General features: G+C 45.3%; 1 pseudogene; it reads left to right on the top strand.

The window, feature by feature from the left end:
* The first annotated feature begins 18,618 nt into the window (after positions 1-18,618).
* Positions 18,619-20,239, top strand: LOC147977931 (uncharacterized; annotated as a pseudogene).
* Positions 20,240-22,604: the final 2,365 nt, after the last annotated feature.

The raw sequence follows: 22,604 nt of genomic DNA on the forward strand, positions 1-22,604 counted from the left end.
GTCGAGCGTGAATCATATAGTATATATGATCAACATAGTGATGTTCACCAATGAAACTACTCCATCTCACGTGATGATCGGACATGGTTTAGTTGATTTGGATCACGTAATCACTTAGAGAATTAGAGGGATGTCTATCTAAGTGGGAGTTCTTTAAGTAAATTAATTGAACCTAAATTTATCATGAAACTTAGTACCTGATAGTATCTTGCTTGTTTATGCTTGATTGTAGATAGATGGCTCGTGCTGTTGTTCCATTGAATTTTAATGCGTTCCTTGAGAAAGCAAAGTTGAAAGATGATGGTAGCAATTACACGGACTGGGTCCGTAACTTGAGGATTATCCTCATTGCTGCACAGAAGAATTACGTCCTGGAAGCACCGCTGGGTGCCAGGCCTGCTGCTGGAGCAACACCAGATGTTATGAACGTCTGGCAGAGCAAAGCTGATGACTACTCGATAGTTCAGTGTGCCATGCTTTATGGCTTAGAATCGGGACTTCAACGACGTTTTGAACGTCATGAAGCATATGAGATGTTCCAGGAGTTGAAGTTAATATTTCAAGCAAATGCCCGGATTGAGAGATATGAAGTCTCCAATAAGTTCTATAGCTGCAAGATGGAGGAGAACAGTTCTGTCAGTGAGCATATACTCAAAATGTCTGGGTATAATAATCACTTGATTCAATTGGGAGTTAATCTTCCAGATGATTGCGTCATTGACAGAATTCTCCAACCACTGACACCAAGCTACAAGAGCTTCGTGATGAACTATAATATGCAAGGGATGAATAAGACTATTCCCGAGCTCTTCGCAATGCTGAAAGCTGCGGAGGTAGAAATCAAGAAGAAGCATCAAGTGTTGATGGTCAACAAGACCACTAGTTTCAAGAAAAAGGGCAAAGGGAAGAAGAAGGGGAACTTCAAAAAGAACGGCTAGCAAGTTGCTACTCAAGAGAAGAAACCCAAACCTGGACCTAAGCCTGAAACTGAGTGCTTCTACTGCAAGCAGACTGGTCACTGGAAGCGAAACTGCCCCAAGTATTTGGCGGATAAGAAGGATGGCAAGGTGAACAAAGGTATATGTGATATACATGTTATTGATGTGTACCTTACTAATACCCGCAGTAGCACCTGGGTATTTGATACTGGTTCTGTTGCTAATATTTGCAACTCGAAACAGGGACTACGGATTAAGCGAAGATTGGCTAAGGACAAGGTGACGATGCGCGTGGGAAACGGTTCCAAAGTCGATGTGATCGTAGTCGGCACGCTACCTCTACATCTACCTTCGGGATTAATATTAGACCTAAATAATTGTTATTTGGTGCCAGCGTTAAGCATAAACATTATATCTGGATCTTGTTTGATGCGAGACGGTTATTCATTTAAATCTGAGAATAATGGTTGTTCTATTTATATGAGTAATATCTTTTATAGTCATGCACCCTTAAAAAGTGGTCTATTTTTATTGAACCTCGATAGTAGTGACACACATATTCATAGTGTTGAAGCCAAAAGATGCAGAGTTGATAATGATAGTGCAACTTATTTGTGGCACTGCCGTTTGGGTCATATCGGTATAAAGCGCATGAAGAAACTCCATACTGATGGGATTTTGGAACCACTTGATTATGAATCACTTGATACTTGCGAACCGTGCCTTATGAGTAAGATGAACGTTGAGACTCGTGGCGGATATCGTTATTTTCTCACCTTCACAGATGACTTAAGCAGATATGGGTATATCTACTTAATGAAACACAAGTCTGAAACATTTGAAAAGTTCAAAGAATTTTAGAGTGAAGTTGAAAATCATCATAACAAGAAAATAAAATTCCTACGATCTGATCGTGGAGGAGAATATTTGAGTTACGAGTTTGGTGTACATTTGAAAAATTGTGGAGTAGTTTCACAACTCACGCCACCCGGAACACCACAGCGTAATGGTGTGTCCGAATGTCGTAATCGTACTTTACTAGATATGGTGCGATCTATGATGTCTCTTACTGATTTACCGCTATCGTTTTGGGGATACGCTCTAGAGACGGCCGAATTCACGTTAAATAGGGCACCATCAAAATCCGTTGAGACGACGCCTTATGAACTGTGGTTTGGCAAGAAACCAAAGTTGTCGTTTCTGAAAGTTTGAGGCTGCGATGCTTATGTGAAAAAGCTTCAACCTGATAAGCTCGAACCCAAATCGGAGAAATGTGTCTTCATAGGATATCCAAAGGAAACTATTGGATACACCTTCTATCACAGATCCGAAGGCAAGACTTTTGTTGCTAAATTCGGAAACTTTCTGGAGAAGGAGTTTCTCTCGAAAGAAGTGAGTGGGAGGAAAGTAGAACTTGACGAGGTAACTGTACCTACTCCCTTATTGGAAAGTAGTACATCACAAAAACCTGTTTCTGTGACACATACACCAGTTAGTGAGGAAGCTAATGATGATGATCACGAAACTTCAGAACAAGATACTACCGAACCTCGTAGATCAACCAGAGTGAGATCCGTGCCAGAGTGGTATGGTAATCCTGTTCTGGAAGTCATGCTACTAGATCATGATGAACCTACGAACTATGAAGAAGCGATGGTGAGCCCAGATTCCGCAAAATGACTTGAAGCCATGAAATCTGAGATGGGATCCATGTATGAGAACAAAGTATGGACTTTGGTTGACTTGCCCGATGATCGGCAAGCAATTGAGAATAAATGGATCTTTAAGAAGAAGAATGACGCTGACGGTAATATTACTGTCTACAAAGCTCGACTTGTCGCAAAAGGTTTTCGGCAAGTTCAAGGGATTGACTACGATGAGACCTTCTCACCCGTAGCGATGCTTAAGTCTGTCTGAACCATGTTAGCAATTGCTGCATTTTATGATTATGAAATTTGGCAGATGGATGTCAAAACTGCATTCCTGAATGGATTTCTGGAAGAAGAGTTGTATATGATGCAACCAGAAGGTTTTGTCGATCCAAAGGGAGCTAACAAAGTGTGCAAGCTTCAGCGATCCATTTATGGACTGGTGCAAGCCTCTCGGAGTTGGAATAAATGCTTTGATAGTGTGATCAAAGCATTTGGTTTTATACAGACTTTTGGAGAAGTCTGTATTTACAAGAAAGTGAGTGGGAGCTCTGTAGCATTTCTGATATTATATGTGGATGACATATTACTAATTGGAAATAATATAGAATTTCTGGATAGCATAAAGGGATACTTGAATAAGAGTTTTTCAATGAAAGACCTCGGTGAAGCTGCTTACATATTAGGCATTAAGATCTATAGAGATAGATCAAGACGCTTAATTGGACTTTCACAAAGCACATACCATGACAAAGTTTTGAAGAAGTTCAAATGAATCAAGCAAAGAAAGGGTTCTTGCCTGTGTTACAAGGTGTGAAATTGAGTAAGACTCAATGCCCGACCACTACAGAAGATAGAGAGAAAATGAAAGATGTTCCCTATGCTTCAGCCATAGGCTCTATCATGTATGCAATGCTGTGTACCAGACCTGATGTGTGCCTTGCTATAAGTCTAGCAGGGAGGTACCAAAGTGATCCAGGAGTGGATCACTGGACAGCGGTCAAGAACATCCTGAAATACCTGAAAAGGACTAAGGATATGTTTCTCATATATGGATGTGACAAAAAGCTCATCGTAAAAGGTTACGTTGATGCAAGTTTTGACACTGATCCGGACGATTCTAAATCGCAAACCGGATACGTGTTTACATTAAACGGTGGAGCTGTTAGTTGGTGCAGTTCTAAACAAAGCGTTGTAGCGGGATATACATGTGAAGCGGAGTACATAGCTGCTTCGGAAGCAGCAAATGAAGGAGTCTGGATGAAGGAGTTCATATCCGATCTAGGTGTCATACCTAGTGCATCGGGTCCAATGAAAATCTTTTATGACAATACGGGTGCAATTGCCTTGGCAAAGTAATCCAGATTTCACAAGAGAACCAAGCACATCAAGAGACGCTTCAATTCCATCCGGGATCTAGTCCAGGTGGGAGACATAGATATTTGCAAGATACATATGGATCTGAATGTTGCAGACCCGTTGACTAAGCCTCTTCCACGAGCAAAACATGATCAGCACCAAGGCTCCATGGGTGTTAGAACCATTACTGTGTAATCTAGATTATTGACTCTAGTGCAAGTGGGAGACTGAAGGAAATATGCCCTAGAGGCAATAATAAAGTTATTATTTATTTCCTTATATCATGATAAATGTTTATTATTCATGCTAGAATTGTATTAACTGGAAACATAATACATGTGTGAATACATAGACAAACAGAGTGTCACTAGTATGCCTCTACTTGACTAGCTCGTTAATCAAAGATGGTTATGTTTCCTAACCATGAACAAAGAGTTGTTATTTGATTAACGGGATCACATCATTAGGTGAATGATCTGATTGACATGACCTATTCCATTAGCTTAGCACCCGATCGTTTAGTATGTTGCTATTGCTTTCTTCATGACTTATACATGTTCCTATGACTATGAGATTATGCAACTCCCGTTTGCCGGAGGAACACTTTGTGTGCTACCAAACGTCACAACATAAATGAATGATTATAAAGGTGCTCTACAGGTGTCTCCAAAGGTACATGTTGGGTTGGCGTATTTCGAGATTAGGATTTGTCACTCCGATTGTCGGAGAGGTATCTCTGGGCCCTCTCGGTAATGCACATCACATAAGCCTTGCAAGCATTGCAACTAATGAGTTAGTTGCGAAATGATGTATTATAGAATGAGTAAAGAGACTTGCCGGTAACGAGATTGAACTAGGTATTGAGATACCGATGATCGAATCTCGGGAAAGTAACATACCGATGACAAAGGGAACAACGTATGTTGTTATGCAGTCTGACCGATAAAGATCTTCGTAGAATATGTAGGAACCAATATGAGAATGCAGGTTCCGCTATTGGTTATTGACCGGAGACGTGTCTCGGTCATGTCTACATTGTTCTCGAACCGTAGGGTCCGCACGCTTAACGTTACGATGACAGTTTCATTATGAGTTTATGTATTTTGATGTACCGAAGGTTGTTCGGAGTCCGGGATGTGATCATGGATATGACGAGGAGTCTCGAAATGGTCGAGACATAAAGATCGATATATTGGAAGCCTATATTTGGATATCGGAATCGTTCAGGGTGAAATCGGGATTTTACCGGAGTACCGGGGGGGTTACCGGAACCCCCCGGGGGGTTATTGGGCCTACATGGGCCTTAAGGGAGAAGAGGAAAGGAGGCAAGAGGTGGCCGCGCGCCCCTCCCCTTCCTAGTCCGAATAGGACAAGGGAAGGGGGGGGCGCCCCCCCTTCCTTTCCCTCTTCCTCATCTTTCCCCTTCTCCTTATCCAACTAGGAAAGAAGGGAGTCCTACTCCCGGTGGGAGTAGGACTCCCCCTTGGCGCGCCCTCCTTGGCCGGCCGCCCCCTCCCCTTGGCTCCTTTATATACGGGGGCAAGGGGGCACCCTAGGTCACACAAGTTGATCTTCGTGATTGTTCCTTAGCCGTGTGCAGTGCCCCCCTCCACGATATTACACCTCGGTCATATTGTAGCGGTGCTTAGGCGAAGCCCTGCGGCGGTTGAACATCAAGATCGTCACCACGCCGTCGTGCTGACGGAACTCTTCCCCGAAGCTTTGCTGGATCGGAGCCCGGGGAACGTCATCGAGCTGAACGTGTGCCAAGAACTCGGAGGTGCCGGAGTAACGGTGCTTGGATCGGTTGAACCGGGAAGACGTACGAGTACTTCCTCGACGTTGCGTCAACGCTTCTGCTTCGGTCTACGAGGGTACGTAGACAACACTCTCCCCTCTCGTTGCTATGCATCACCATAATCTTGCATGTGCGTAGGAAATTTTTTGAAATTACTATGTTCCCCAACAAATCAAGGGGCTGATTTCACGCGGAGATAGCGGCGCGATAGCGGTCTTTTCGCCTGCGATTTAAAACTTTGGTCTAAACAAATGTTCCATACGAATACAAAAAATATACAATATGCAATAAAAAATGTAGAAATCAAAACATGTATTGAAAGTTTTTGCTATATACAATATGTATGAAAGAAGTAGACATCAAAATATATATTAGAGAATTAATTATGTATGTGAGTAATGTTAAACATGTATAAAAATGCTCTTGCTATATACAATGTGTGTGAAAAAATTAGACATGCGTTGAAAAAAAAAAAGGTAAAGAAACACTGAAGACCAGAACCCAAAAGAAGCCAATGAAAACCATAAAGGAAACACACAGATGAAAAATTAAAAGAAAAACCCTTATGAAAACCGATGAAAAACACACAAAAATGAAAATAAATAAATGAAAAACAATGAGAAACTTAAAGAAAAACATGGAAAAAAAGAAATAAAGAAAACAGAAAATCAAAGAAAAATCAAAGAAAATTAGTAATGGTTATACTTGTCCGCGCTACTATTAGGCTTTTTCCTAGTAGTGGTTGTACTTGTCAAGCATCGGCGGTGAAAGAATTTCGGTACCCCGACGTACGAGACGAGCTAGAAACTCTATGCTAGTAGTGCGTGCGCCAGTAATCAATCACTCGTGAAGAACAGCGCGTATGACACGTACGTACTATTCTACTGTTCCATGAGATATTTCCTTCCATATTCTTCTTCTTCTTCTACATGGTCTTCAACATTTTAGAATGAGATAATTTCACATGTCTTTTGAAGAAGAAAATCAGAAGCATTGGCATGTACTATTCTACCGTTCCATGTCAGAATTCCTACATGGTCTTCAATATTTTAGAATGAGATAATTCCTACCACATGATTCTTCTTCTTCTTCTTCTTCTTCTTCTTCTTCTTCTTCTTCTTCTTCTTCTTCTTGGGTTTTAGACACAATCCGTCACAACTCGAGTCGTTTCGTTTGAATTCCTAGTACATCAATTGTCATGTTCCAAACATGCACATATCATTTTTCCGTCGATCGACCAGGGTAGTTTGTACGTGACCGTACCGGTCGGCCTCATCGCGACTAAGACGTGTGACTAGCACCACTACCACCGTTCAATCAATCAATTTCTTCCGCTGCCAAGTTTGATTTCGATTCCTACGAAAAGTCGACCACCGGCCGGCCGGTCGGGATCACCATTCGCCGAGGAGGCGCCAACAAAAGATGCCCAAAGATAGCACTACTATAGTTGCAACGATTGGTTAAACTAGACCAAACACAACTGATCAAGTTTAGTTTAATCGCTCACACGTAGACCATGCGTACGTAGGGGCATACGCACGTCCGTTCCTTGCACAGCACGTACGCCCGGCCCAGTGCACGCGTACGTGGCCGGAGGCGTGCCACTGGCTCGTCGTCCGTCGACGAATTGGTTGGGTTCATTGCGTCGATCCGTCGCCGTCCATCCTACACGGAATTTGCCATTGCACGTACTTTTGGTTGCACAAGTCCAAGCCATCATATACTTTTTGTACCTTGTCCATGCAGCTGGCGAGCGTACAACGGTACAGGTCTAGCTACTTGCCTACTTGCTGGACGTCGTGGCGCCTTCGATGCAAAACATTGGAACCAACCTACCTGACAAATGCTAACTCTCTTATCTTACTGAAAAAAAAACAGTTGCCACTATGCTTACAGTCACATGCAGTTACAGTTGGCTTGATTATTGCCAGCGACGTGTTGCATTGTTTTCTCACTACTACTCGTCCCGACGTACGGCTCGCACCGGAAGGCGGAGGTGGACACGCCCGGCACTGGGACAGCGACCTGGTGGCCTGGGTCGTAGTATGTGTCGGTACTTGCATGGGACTGAGGTGGCGACGGCTGCATATATATTGGAAGGGAATGGCGAGATATGTTGATTTTGGTGCCATGGCCGTGTAAATGTCGGTTTCTCTGCCGCGGGCGCTATTTGGAGCTTGGAGCGAGAAGCTTCGCCTTAATCATTACTTACTCATCACCAGCTATTCCAACAAAGTGTAGTGTAGTCGTTACTCCTCGGAAGTGATCTTCCCGACAAGTAGATATATTAGGGTAATTTCTCCATGAGGACAGAAAAGGTTGCAAAAGGGTTTAACCGTATCACAACGATGTTAATCAAGCCAACGTCTAAACTAGCTAGCTAGCTACTCCTCCCGTTTCAAATTACTCGTCATGGTTTTAGTTCAAATTAGGAGTATCGCCAAGGACAGAAAAGGTTTCCAAATGATAATCCACCATGCATGGAAATGTATAGTACTATGTCCCTGTTAGGATGATCTCCATCATGTAGGCCCAACGGCCCACCGGGCCCTTAGATCTGCGCCCTGATCGGGGGCGCTCAACCCACTATGATTGACGGGCCCCTGTTGATACGTCTCCAACGTATCTATAATTTTTGATTGCTCCATGCTATATTATCTACTGTTTTGAACTATATTGGGCTTTATTTTCCACTTTTATATTATTTTTGGGACTAACCTATTAACCGGAGGCCCAACCCAGAATTGCTATTTTTTGCCTATTTCAGTGTTTCGAAAAAACAGAATATCAAACGGAGTCCAAACAGAAAAATCCTTTTTGGAACGTGATTTTCTTCTCGGATAAGACCCAGGAGACTTGGACCCTACTCCAAGAAGTACCGGAGGCGGTCACGAGGGTAGGGGGCGCGCCCCCCCTATAGGGCGCGCCCCCTGCCTCGTGGGCCCCTCGGTGCTCCACCGACGTACTCCTTCCTCCTATATATACCCACGTACCCCCAAACGATCAGAACAGGAGCCAAAAACCTAATTCCACCGCCGCAACTTTCTGTATCCACGAGATCCCATCTTAGGGCCTGTTCCGGAGCTCCGCCGGAGAGGGCCGTCATCACGGAGGGCTTTTACATCATCATAGCCCCTCCAATGAAGTGTGAGTAGTTTACCTCAGACCTTCGGGTCCATACTTATTAGCTAGATGGCTTCTTCTCTCTTTTTGGATCTCAATACAATGTTCTCCCCCTCTCTTGTGGAGATCTATTCGATGTAATCTTCTTCTTTTGCGTTGTGTTTGTTGAGACCGATGAATTGTGGGTTTATGATCAAGTCTATCTATGAACAATATTTGAATCTTCTCTGAATTCTTTTATGTATGATTGGTTATCTTTGCAAGTCTCTTTGAATTATCCATTTGGTTTGGCCAACTAGATTGGTAGTTCTTGCCATGGGAGAAGTGTTTAGCTTTGGGTTCGATCTTGCGGTGTTCTTTTCCGGTGACAGAAGGGGCAGCAAGACACGTATTGTATCGTTGCCATCGAGGATAACAAGATGGGGTTTATTTCATATTGCATGAATTTATCTCTCTACATCATGTCATCTTGCTTAAAGCGTTACTCTGTTTTTAACTTAATACTCTAGATGCATGCTGGATAGCGGTCGATGAGTGGAGTAATAGTAGTAGATGCAGAATCGTTTCGATCTACTTGTCACGGACGTGATGCCTATATACATGATCATGCCTAGATATTCTCATAACTATGCTCAATTCTGTTAATTGCTCAACAGTAATTTGTTCACCCACCGTAGAAAACTTATGCTCTTGAGAGAAGCCACTAGTGAAACCTATGGCCCCCGGGTCTATTCTCATCATATCAATCTCCATCACTTTAATCTTGCTTTGTTTTTACTTTGCCTTTTACTTTTCACTTTGCATCTTTATATCAAAAATATTATCTATTGGATCTCACTTCCGTAAGTGACCGTGAAGGGATTGATAACCCCTAATCGCGTTGGTTGCGTTGAGCTCTTTGTGTTGTGTAGGTACGAGGGACTTGCGCGTGGCCTCCTACTGGATTGATACCTTGGTTCTCAAAAACTGAGGGAAATACTTACGCTACTCTGCTGCATCATCCTTTCCTCTTCGGGGAAAACCAACGCAAGCTCAAGAGGTAGCACCTGTCACCTGCACTATATAAAGAGGTGGGGGCCGGCGGCTCGCATCACGAGGTTCGTCGCAGCGTCGTACACCCCACCGAATCCCCTACCGATCTAGGATTAGTGCAGTGCTGACGGGAAGCACCGTCACCACTTCGCCCACTACTCTCTGCCATCGCCACCATTACCCTCTCCACGATGGTCTCCGGCTTGAGTTCATCAACCGCTGGAGAAGGTAGGTTTACCGGAAATCCTACCCTACTCGATCCCATGGATCTATCAATGGTATCAGCCAGATGGGTGTGGGATTTTTCGGTACAAAGAACAAACAGAGAAATAAAGATCCCTCCCTCCTCCCAAGAACCCTAAACAGGGCAAAGAAAAATTCCTCAATGGACAAAGAAGCGCCGCCGCAAGGCCACGCTGTTCCTCTTGATCCCGAGTCGCATCGGCATGCCGAGGATTCGGGAAGAAGAACACCACCCCGAGAGGGGCAAAGGGCGCCGCTCGCCAAACCGCTCGACGGCGGCGCGCTCACCACGAGGGGAACGCGACACCGGTGAAGGGGATGGCAACGTACGCTACTGCAACGGGTGCTCCACCGTCGAACGCACAGGGGGAGTAGAGTTTGACTTTGCTCGTGGCTCTCTCTCTCTAACAGGAGGCGTGAGGTGGAAGGAGAAAAAGGGGTAAATGAAAGGGGCTCGCGCGCAGCGGCGGTTCGTCGCCGTCGCCGACGGCCGGCGAAGCCCGAAACCCCGCTGCGGGACAGAGACGACGCAGGGAGAGCGAGCGCAGCTGGACCTCGTTCTTTCTGCCACAGTAGGTGGAGAAAATGAAAAGGAAAGGCAAGGAAAACCGGTGGCTTGCGCGGTGAGGTGGCTTTGGACGCCGTCGCCGGCGGCCGGCAGAAGCCTCACCTATGGCTGGGCGCAGCCCGTGCGAGGGACGGAGACGACGAGGGGAACGGGGAGAGACAAAAGGATTAGGTTTTTTTCCCCGATCTGTGCGGCGTAGGCTGTTTTGATCGAGCTAAAAGGGCGCCGGACCGTCCGATCAGATCGAACGGGCACGAGCAAAACCCTAGCTCAGCCTCTGGGCCAGTGGGCCGAAAGCACTGATGGGCCTTTTTGATCCGTGGGACAGGCCGCAGCTGGCACGGCTCGCTGCGGGCCTTTGGGCCGTTTTCGGCCAGAAGTGACCCGAACGACACGCGCAAAGACCATTTTCAGTATCCCTTGTTTTTTTCTTTATTTTGTCCAGTTTCTTGGACAATTATAATACAATTTTTTCTATTCAAATTATTCAGAGAAATTTTTTGTTTCGAAAATAAAAAAAGTAAACAGAAAATGTTCTGAAAATGAAAATAGAAAATTTTCAGAAAAATAAAATTTCATGTATTATATAAAGTAAAAGTTTCAGTAGAACTAAAGAAGTTCATGATTTTTTATTCGGTGAAAGAAAAGTTTCTGTAAAAAGTAAAAAGTTCATGATTTTTATTTTATTCATGTTTTTCCGCTGCATAAATAATTAATAGTACTCTTTTACAAAGAAAGAAAAAGTATTATCCTCCAATTAAATTGGAACCTACGGGAAAATTTAATTGGATGAACATTTTTTTTGAGAGAAGTTTTTTCACTTGTGGGGGAAATCAGATTCAGATAGCTTCTGCTATGACAGTAGAAAGATATTTGATTAAAGTTTAATTATGCTATTGTTATTTTCTGACCAACGTTGATGATGAAAATATTATAATTCAATGAGTCTTATAGTTAAAAGTTCAAATCTCTGATAATTTTTTGTATCAAAGTGACCAATTTTCAGAGCATTTGATAAAGATTGAGAACTGTATATTGCTAGTTTTTCGCTGCAATAAAGTTGATGATGATGATTTTTTTCTTAGCAAAGTTGTTTAATAGAAATATTATCATCACATTGTTTATGAGTTATATGCATTATTTCCATTTCAGCCCAACGGTGATATGGAATTAATGTAGAAGAATCAGTTTTATTTTAATTCTACCACAACGGTGATTTAGAGTATAAAAAGGAAGTTTTACAAAAGTTTAATGTGCATATTTTTTAACCAGACCAACGTAGGGTTATTTTTATGCTCATTATTGTTGCTTATTGGCTAGGTTTTCTCAGACTAAAAGTTTTCCATGCTTTCATTCATGAAAGCGAATGGCTGGGTACTTGTGATCCAAAAGATGACCAGGAAAGGTCATAACATGAGGGAGTATGTTCTCTCTAAATAATGGCTTCAAAAGAAAAGAATTATTGGATATTAATCCAAGAGAAGAAAACAGATAGATCATTGAGAGTCTTGGTTGACGAATGTCTTTCATGTATTCTATATGAAGAAGATTTATCAGTCAACATGATTTGAGATGAAACAAGCAACATGTGTGTTTAATTTGACCAACGTCGGATCAAGCATGTATGTCAAAGAGCATTAGGATTTATTCCTAAATTTAATGATTGAATAATGCAGTCAAAAGAGTCAATTCTTGCATTTATGTCCCTTACAGGGAATTACCCGCATAGCGGGAGAAGATGATTATGATAAAACCCGCATGGCGGGAAAAGTCTGAGAAAATACCTGCGTAATTAACGGGGTAAAGTTGACATATTATTATGTCAAAAATCTCGTATGGCGGGAGAAATTCTGGCAAAGGACTTATCCTGTATGACAGGAGAAAGAAATGATGACTCATGTGCTTTTAATGTGTCCCACTCTGGGAGAAAAGTATGGAGTAGCTATTATGCTTTCCTAGTATCGACCGTACACCTTATGTGTAATGGTCATTAAGCACTCAATAAATCCAAAGAGATTAAAAGTTACAGAAGAACCTAAAGATAAGAATGATATGCAAGTGTGACTTGCAAAAGTACTAATGATAAAGAACTCTGTTGAGTTTCTGAAATGAAATGAGGAAAAAGTACTCCCATACTAGTTAAAAGATAACTTCATTTTGTATGAAGAGATAACTTCATTTCGTATGAAGTAATCTGATGAATGAAGTAGATAATCGAAGTTTCCTCAATTCACAAGAGTTATCAATGGTTTTCGAAATTGCGGCAGAAAAGTTCTTACCACATTTCGAGGGGGAGAAAGATATGTGAGATAAATTAAGAATGATGAAACTCCCCTATACTTTAGATATTGTGATGACGAATGTGATCGTCTGGGGGAGTACGACGGTCATATTAATACCCCTAAAGAAAAGAAATAGTTGTATTTCTAGATCTTTTACAGTTCCGAAAGCAGAGTAAGGAATACTAAGATGGTGCTTAAAGTGCCATAAAGAAGAAAGTTTTAACAGAATAAACCCAAATTATAAAGTTTAAAGATACACCAATTTTAGTGAAGATGGAGTAATCTGGGGGGAGCATGTTGCATGACCTATACAACACGTGTTGTTAGCTCTATAAAGGATGAATGAGTAAACATGGATCTTATGATACAGGTCCCTGTAAAACCTATTGCCTCTTGGAAATGAAAGACTATAGAATTAGTTTGCCTCTTGCAATGACAGAGCAACAACATCCCCATATGAAAGAAGTGCTAGTACCTGAGACACTGATGGTCTCAAGGAATGAGAAAATCAGATACTTTTGATTACTATAAAGTCTATGTTAGTGAAATTCAAATGAAGGTTGATCCCACCTCATTTAAAGCGCTCATTCGAGCTTTGAGAAGTGTCTGCTTATCTAAATGATAAGAGACTATGTGAGATGAAATGAAATTGATGAATCCCAACGATGTTTGGGACTGATGAGTAATTTCCAATGGAGCCAAAACAGTAGGTTGTAAAGAGTCTACAAGGACAATGTGACTCCAAAGGAAATATGTAAAGGTGTAAAACACGACTTAAATCGAGAGGTTTTTGCGCGTTTTGCACTGAATAGATTACAATGAGTGTTGGTAGCACATCATGATCTGAGTTACATCAGATGAAAGATATTATGGTCTGAGTTACATCAGATGAAAGTAAAGAACACAGGGGATACTGCCTGAAGAAGTCTTTTATGGACTAAAGCAATCAAATGTTGTTTTGGGTTAAAGAAAATAAGAGGACAATTGTATTCGTGCAAAGTTATAGAATGGGAAATTCGTTTCCTAATCCTGTGCATGTGAATGACATCCTACTTGCTAGTGGTGATGTCAACCTACTGCGGGAGGAGAAAAGAAGTTCTTGTCCTCAAAGTTCAAAAGAATGTTCTCGGTAGAGTGTCTCTCGTTATAAGTATCGAGATTCACGAACAAAAGAATAAAAAGGGGTATTAGGGATGTCGAATGGACATGCTAAGAAAGGTCACTAAAGTATGCATGCGAGAAAACCTACGCCTGTTCTTATAGACAAGGGTAATGGAAGTGGAAACTATGGTGTTCCAAAAGTTGATGAGAAAAGATTGAAAACGGATATGGTGCCATATACTTCAGCTGTTGAAAGCTCAATATATTACCCTGACACAGTCCACGTATCCGGGTTGTTTAGGCAATGTCCAGTCCATATAAAGACCACTGGAATGGAGTCAAAGATATCGGCCTCATGCTGAAAGAAATAAGTGCTCTCAAAAGATTGTGAGTACAAAGACAGGACTTGTGAAATGTATAGCGAAATCCACAATTGTCGCTAACTTTCGCACTTGGAGTTTTGGTGTGGAAAATCTCCAATGAATGAAACAATTATCATCAATGTGATGCAAAAGATATGTTATAGCTTGATATGAGGCTGAGGGACAGGGGAAATGGTTAAGGAGACCTGTACCCGAAGTTGATAATGGTTGACAACAGCGATAACTATTTTATGTCTTTCGCTCCTATGACAACGAGTCAAGTGTTGATGCCAAACACACTGACACAGAGTTATGTGTTGTAAAGGAGAAAGTCCGGAATTATGTAGGAATGCTTGAAGCATAAAAGCAACAGACAAGTGTTTGCAGATCTGCTTATTAAAGGCTTACCGCCCAGTGTGTTCGGAGAACACACAGTCGACATGGGTTTTATGGTATAGTCTAAAATTTCCGGACAATAAAAGGGCCCAAGGTTAAAGAATTTGTTTCAAAACAGAGAGGTACGTTGTGGCTGTCTGATTCTATCGGCAATTGAGCTGTGATGATGAAACATGTTCTATGTATTGATCTGTTATGAAACGAGTAAAGTAAAAGTATACGGTCAAAAGTAAAAGTTGAGATCAAGGGGGAGAATGTTAGGATGATCTCCATCGTGTGGGCCCAACGGTCCACCGGGCCCTTAGATCTGCGCCCTGATCGGGGGCGCTCAACCCACTATGGTTGACGGCCCCCTGTCACCTGCACTATATAAAGAGGTGGGGGCCGGCGGCTCGCATCACGAGGTTCGTCGCAGCGCCGTACACCCCACCGAATCCCCTACCGATATAGGGTTAGTGCAGTGCTGACCGGAAGCACCGTCACCACTTCGCCCACTACTCTCTGCCATCGTCACCATTACCCTCTCCACGATGGTCTTCGGCTCGAGTTCATCAACCGCTGAAGAAGGTAGGTTTATCGGAAATCCTACCCTACTCGATCCCATGGATCTATCAGTCCCTACCACATCCGGAAGAGAAATATTAACTTGCTCTTGGCAATCATGAAAGGTCACTCAACGTACACGAGGTGTGCTACAGACCAAGGAGTACAAGTCTAGTAGTACGACAGAGCAGACCAGCTTTGGTTCAGACTCAATAATTTAGTGCTGCTAACAACTTTGTGTCGCTAACTGCCTATTGTTAATGTTAGCTTGACAAGACTCGGGCATTTTTGCGGCCTTTGTTTAATTTGACCAACAGTATGAGAAATTGAACGGATGACTCGAAGTTTATTCGCAACTTTACCACAAGAGAGGTGCCCTTTCTTCCAGATTCTTGGTGCATTATTTCGATAAATATCGGGTTAACAAAGGTCCGGTCTTATAGTTTGTAAAATGTTAACAGGCACAGCACGAGCTTGTTGTACTTTTTTTTGTTATTTACAATAACGAGCTTGTTGTACTTCGTTATGCAGAAAGATAGTGAGATGGCCCTTGGTTTCTTTACAATAACGAAAAGGGAAACAAGTGGGCGAGGAGCAAGATGGCGAGACGTGCGGTGCAAACGAGTTGGACCGACGAGTTTCAGAAAACAAGACAAAAGAAAGCGATGGATGCCCATCAAAGTCTCCACGCGCCGTAGGACTGACATGGCGATCCAGATTTCGTGCCACGACGGCGACACAGTGAGTGCCATGCCACAGCGGTCCGTGTCCCATAGCCACAGGAGACTCGGTTCCTCTCTTTCTATCTTAATGGAAAGACATGCAGCGCTCTTGCATGTTCTTGAAAAAAAAAACTCGCCCAAGCCAAGGCCCAAAAAATCACACCACTGTTTAAGAAAAGTATTGAACAGTGTTGACTGATGGATCGATCGATGTGCGGCGTTATTCCTAGAGAGATCTTGACCGGAGGGACGATAGATAATACAAGTCTTTGTCTCGCTACGCGCTTTGTGACCCAAGCTAGCTCGTCCAGAGCAGGGAACCATATCCTTTGTAATGCTTGACACCGATCTCCATCAGTTTTTTAACCTGGCAAGTTTAAATTACTACTACATCATATTGAAGCAGGGGGTAGAATTAATAGCTAATATAGTATCTAGGATTCCAGAATCAACCGAGTGAAGAAGCCACCCCCTTTTGTGTACTTAGAGCAACTCCAACGGGCCGACCTAAACGGACGGCGATTTCGTCCGCTTTTTGTCCGTTTGGGTCGGCCGCCCTCCCGGCGTCCGCCCTGTTTTTCATATGGGTCGGCAGCGCGCCCAACGCGCCGACCCATATGTGCAGGCGTGGTCGGCTGCCCGTCCAATTTTGCATTGCATTCAACATATTGTGAAATGAAAATTTAATAAACAAAATAGTCTGCCCAAATAAATAGCATAGGACCAACATGGCAGCCAATATCTCCTCCTTGTCGTCCGACGGCGAATCGTCGGAGTCGCAAATGAAATTATGAAAAAAGAACTCGTCGGCGAAGTCCATTTTCGTACCTTGGCAAACTTTCGAACAGCTTGCGGGCGTCGAAGGAGACGGCCGGCGAGGGAAGACGCGGCGCACAGACCAGCTAGCTGCCCTGCCGGAGTCCGACGAGTGTAATGGTGTTCGACGAGCGTGCCGGTCGTATGAGGCGGGGGCGGCGAGGCGTCTTCTTGGTCGCGGGCGGCTGGGTGGTGGGGGAAGCGGCGGCGGGAACCAGCTTGCTCCCCGGCGGCAAAACGGCGGCGACGGGCGACTGGGGGCAGGGCGGCGTTGCTGGGCGGATGTGGAGGCGGCGGCAGCTGGAAGAATAGCCGGCAAAATGGGCGGCGGCGTAGGTGACGGAGGAGGCGGTGGCGAGGGTTGCTTGTTGGCCGGGGGGAGGGGAGGCCAATGTGTCACAGACGAGCGGGCCCGGGGACAGGAGTAGGCGAGCACGCGCGCGTCCGTCTCGTGTTCGCGCCGACGCAAATCAGGCTCAAAAATGAACCGGGAATGGATCGCCCAGGGACAAAAACGGACGCACGTCCGTTTGGGTCGGCGCATTGGGCCGTCTTTTCTGTCCATGCCGACCCAAACGGACGGCCGCAGACGAAATGGGTCGCTCCATTGAAGTTGCTCTTATTATGCATGGATTCTTTGGCATCCAATGGTGATCATCATTGGTCGCCAAGTCTGAAAGAGGATCTGATGACGCGGTTAACAAAAGTACGTGTACGTTTCCCTGCTGCTTTGGTCCTACCACTATATATACCAGCAACACACTGTGCGTACATGTCATTGGCAGCCGGGGAACTCGATAGAGCTCGAGTCTACACGCGGTGAGGATGAAGAAGTACTGGTGACGCGTTTAGAAGATTCGATGCCTACCTGGTTCGTCTGTCGTCCTCTTGTTGTGACAAAGATAAAATGGATACGACAAGAGCACTATTCACATCCGCATTCGCAGCCCTCTCGTTTCTGTACCAGCGTTTTACGTTGAATAACGATTTGGCGAGTCGATCTAGACCTCCCAAGGCCACGCGGGAAGCTGCGGCACCTGCCATAGCCGGTTGGATCAGTAGTTGCACGTACGTACGCACGCGCTTTTCACGCCTTGGTATGGCTATTGAAAAGAGAAAGGATTTTCAGTCACAGATTATCAGATTTAGAAGAAAAATATGTCCATGGTCTGTGTGATACTACGGCAGTGCGATCATCTTTTTTTTTTTTCAAAACGGAGGCAAAAGCTTTGCCTCATCTCATTAATTAAGAAGAGTTTTGAAATACGTGACCGACCGTCCATGGACGGCCTCAATTCGAAAGTCTACTCTCGCGGCATAAGAGAACTCAAATGCTTGGCCCCCGCCAACCCCAAAGCCTGGCTTCGGTCTTAATTCTAGATGTGATCATCTTTGAGCAAGTGGGATTGGTGGCACTTGCGAGGCATCGCGGCTGGAGAATTTTGGGACCCGACGTGACGAGGTACGTACGTAGGAGAATTTTGCGGTAATTTTGGGTGACATGGAGGGTCCACCTCGTACGTAAAACACGGAGGGGCGATTTGGGCGATCGCAAGGCGATCGTCGCGAGAGCTAGGGTTAGGGTTTTGCGAGCGGTGGTGGTTGTTTTTCCGGCGGCACGGGAGGGATCGATGGCGATCCTGAGCGTGTGGGTCGGTGTGATGCTATCTCTCCGGTGGGAAGACCATGGCGGAGAGGACGAAGGAAGGAGTTGCGGAGCCGCGGAGCGCCACGAAAGCTGCAACGGAGGCGGGGACGCCGGGGCCGCAACCGCAGGGAACGTCGACGGCAACACCAAGACCACCGCCACAGAAGGAGACACCCGCTGGATCGATGAGAACGCCACTGGGCTCTCACAGCAGGAACAATTCTGTATCTCCAGTAGATGGAAAAGCGACGGTGATCTCGCCGGGACTGACGGCTCGGCTGGGTGGTCTGGTGCTAACGGAGGAGTCTAAGAGGTTTGTCTTCAAGGAATCTGAACAGGAACATGCGCGCCCGCCGAAGTGGTCGGCGATTGGGAAAGCTTTTTCCCCCCGCCCGATGAATAAGCGAGCCTTGGAGATGTCAATGGCAAGGGCGTGGGGCTGCATAGGGAAGCCCAGTTCAAGATCATTGGGAGAAATCATTTCTCGGTGGCGTTCGGAAGTGAAGGAGATTGGAGACACGCCCTAAACAACGGCCCATGGCAATTTGACTTCAATGTTCTAATTCTCAAGGATTATGATGGTGTAACTAGACCGTCGGAGATGACTTTCGAAACAGTGGATATGTGGGTTAGGGTCGACGATCTGCCCCTGGACAAACGCTCGAAGGCTTTTGGGGAAGCACTTGGAAATTGGCTGGGCGAGATCGTGCGTGTGGATGTAGAGAAAGATGGCTTTGCGAAGGTCTCCGAACTGCGTTTCAGAGCTAAACTCTCAGTCTTTGAGTCGTTAGTGAGGGGTTTCTATCTTAAGAAGGATGAAGATGACCTGGAGCAAACATGGTTTGATTTTAAGTACGAAAGGATCCCACACTTCTGCTTTGAGTGTGGTAGGCTTGTTCATGGCGCAGGTGGGTGCACTCCGGCCGTGGAGCCGGATCAGCAGTGGGGAGAGTGGCTCAGGGCCTCGCCGGGGCATTCATTGGGACCAAAAGAGGGATCTCACCGTACCCCTTCTGGAAGTGCCAATAGCTATGGGAGTGTGAGGTTGAGCGACGGCGAAAGGAACGGAAGGAAGACCGGAACTGTCCGCGATCTTCCCACCAAACGTAACCTGCAAAGGGAGTTCACTACCCCGGCTGCATCCCACACTGGTGGGGGCGGTAGAGGAGAATATGAGGGTGTTTCAAGTCCAAACACACAGAGGCATGGTGAGAATGCATCCCGGGAACGGGACCTTCGTGATGACTTGGAGCTGAGACGGGAGAGAGTGGTGCGATCTGAACTGAGGCAGCGACAGCAGGAGAAGCAGGCGGATATCAGAAATAAGTACAAGCAGCAGGATTCGCGTAACAATGATGCTGCTGAGAGCTCGGACAGATTCAGAGGGCGAGAACGCAGGCAGGGATACTATATGCGCCAACCAAGGTCTGGGAACTATACGGAACAGCGTCCCCTCTTAGCCCAAGACATGAATTCAAAGGAGAAAGGAAGAGGTGGCCGAAACAACAGTGGGTGGTTAAAGGAGACATGGACAGGCAGGTTGGTAATGATATCTTCATTCGCGAGACGAGGCAAAAAACCTCTTCTGTGTTTGATCGTATCTCTGAGCAACACGACGAAGCGGCGGTCCCTGCTAGGCAGGGCCGCCGGACGTCATGAATCTTCTGGCCTGGAACTGTCGAGGCTTGGGGTTAGACTCGACAGTTGGCGAATTAAGAGACCTGATACGGTCCTACAACCTAGCGGTGGTTTTTCTTTGTGAAACAAAGAAAACGGCGAGAGCAATGGAGCGACTCCAGTGGAGCATGGGATTTAATCGAGGGGTAGCGGTAGACTGTCAAGGAAGGAGTGGGGGTCTGGCTCTATGGTGGAGAGATCATCTTCAAGTTACCGTTCGTCCGTGGAGCCAGTACTTTATTGATGCAGAGGTGATGTGGGAGGGAAAAACTTGTAGGATCACTGGATTCTACGGGGAACCTCAAACGGAACTACGCAAGAAATCATGGGATGCTATTAGATACTTGCGAGCTCAAGACGATCTGCCGTGGATTTGCATGGGTGATTATAATGAAGCCTTGTTTCTTTCTGACCAGATTGGCGGTAACCCAAGACCTTTCATGCAAATGGAAGATTTTCGCGACTGTCTTGCTGATTGTGGCTTGGCAGACTTGGGGTTCTCGGGCTATCAATATACATGGGATAATAAGAGGGATGGTGTGGAAAATATTCAGATGCGGTTAGATCGAGCCACTTGTACTGATTCCTTCTTACGGATGTTCCCGGAGACAACAGTTGAGCACATCATGACCGAAGAGTCTAACCACCAAGCTTTGCTGGTCCGGGCGCTGGAGACGGCTCCGCGTCGGGATGGGCCAAGAGAGAGAGCTTTCAGATTTGAGGAAGCTTGGACTCGCCACGAAACATATCAAGAAATGTTTGAGGAAGCGTGGGAGGCAACACAAACGGGCGGCCAAGGTATAGCTGCTGTGTGGCAAAGACTCAAAGGCACGACGGGGGCGATGCAAAGGTGGGCACGGGAAGTATTTGGCTCGATCAGAAGGCAGATTGCAAAGTTAAAAGGACAGCTTAGTGATGCCAAGGTGAGAGCTCTTTCGACCGGACACTCACTGGAGGTCCGTGAGATTGAAGCGCAGCTTAAGGAAATCTATACACGTGAGGAGATTATGTATAAGCAGAGGTCACGTGTTGACTGGTTAAGTGCGGGAGATCAGAACACAAAATATTTTCAAAGCCGTGCTACTCATAGGAAAAAGAAAAACACAATCAAAGCCCTTCGAAGGGAGGATGGAACTAGATGTACAGTGGATGAACAAATGAGAGAAATGGCGGCAGGTTTCTATGAGGGGCTGTTTACCTCGGATGGTACGTCAGGTGCCAATGCATTGTTACAGAATATTCATCAAGTGGTCTCTCCGGACATGAACGACGCGCTTACCGCCCCTATCACTGATGACGAGATACATGCAGCTCTGTTCCAAATGGGGCCAACGAAGGCGCCCGGTCCGGACGGGCTCCCGGCTCTTTTCTACCAGCGGCACTGGCCGCAGGTCCGTGATGATGTGTGTCGGGTTGTGAGGGATTTCTTGGGTGGTGTGGCCGCCCCGGAGGATTTTAATGATACGGTCATTGTTATGATTCCTAAGACCAACTCACCGGAGTTGTTGTCTCAGTTCAGACCAATTAGTTTGTGTAACGTGCTTTATAAGATTGCTACCAAAGTTTTGGCAAATAGATTGAAAGGCATTCTCCCCATTCTTATCTCAGAGGAGCAAAGCGCGTTTGTACCGGGTCGTCTCATCACTGACAATGTCCTGGTTGCATATGAGTGTGTTCATGCAATACGGACTAGGAAAGGAAGAAACCGTTGTGCGCGGTAAAACTGGACATGATGAAGGCATATGATAGGGTAGAATGGGTGTTTTTGCGACAGATGTTAGAGCAGTTTGGTTTTGCACCACGATGGATTATGATGATCATGAGATGTGTCACCACAACTAATTTCTCTGTCAAGTTGAATGGTGCTTGCTCCAGGAGGTTTTCACCATCCCGGGGGCTACGGCAGGGTGACCCGCTCTCTCCATACCTCTTTCTCTTTTGTGTTGAGGGTTTCTCGGCGCTGCTGAAGAGGGCACAAGAAGACGCCAAGATCAAAGGGGTGACGTTTGGGAGCACTGGCCCCCATGTAACTCACCTCCTTTTTGCGGACGACAGCATAGTTTTTCTGGAAGGATCGAGGGACAATATGGTGGCCTTAAAGGGGATTTTAAATAGTTATGAAGCGGCTTCGGGGCAACGTGTGAATTTACAGAAATCCTCAATATTTTTGGCAAGGGGTGTGGAGAGAATACAAAGGCAGAGTTGAAGAGTGCACTTGGAATCGATTCAGAAGCTCTAAGTGAACGCTATCTTGGGCTGCCAACATTGGTTGGTCGTTCAAAGGAGGGCACTTTCAAGTATGTGATGGAAAGTTCCAAGTCAAAAGTGAGTGGCTATAAGGGCCAAG

The sequence above is a fragment of the Triticum urartu genome, chromosome 3A, assembly GCF_056163025.1.
Source record: "Triticum urartu cultivar PI428250 chromosome 3A, HENAU_Tu73, whole genome shotgun sequence".
Classification (NCBI taxonomy): domain Eukaryota; kingdom Viridiplantae; phylum Streptophyta; class Magnoliopsida; order Poales; family Poaceae; genus Triticum; species Triticum urartu.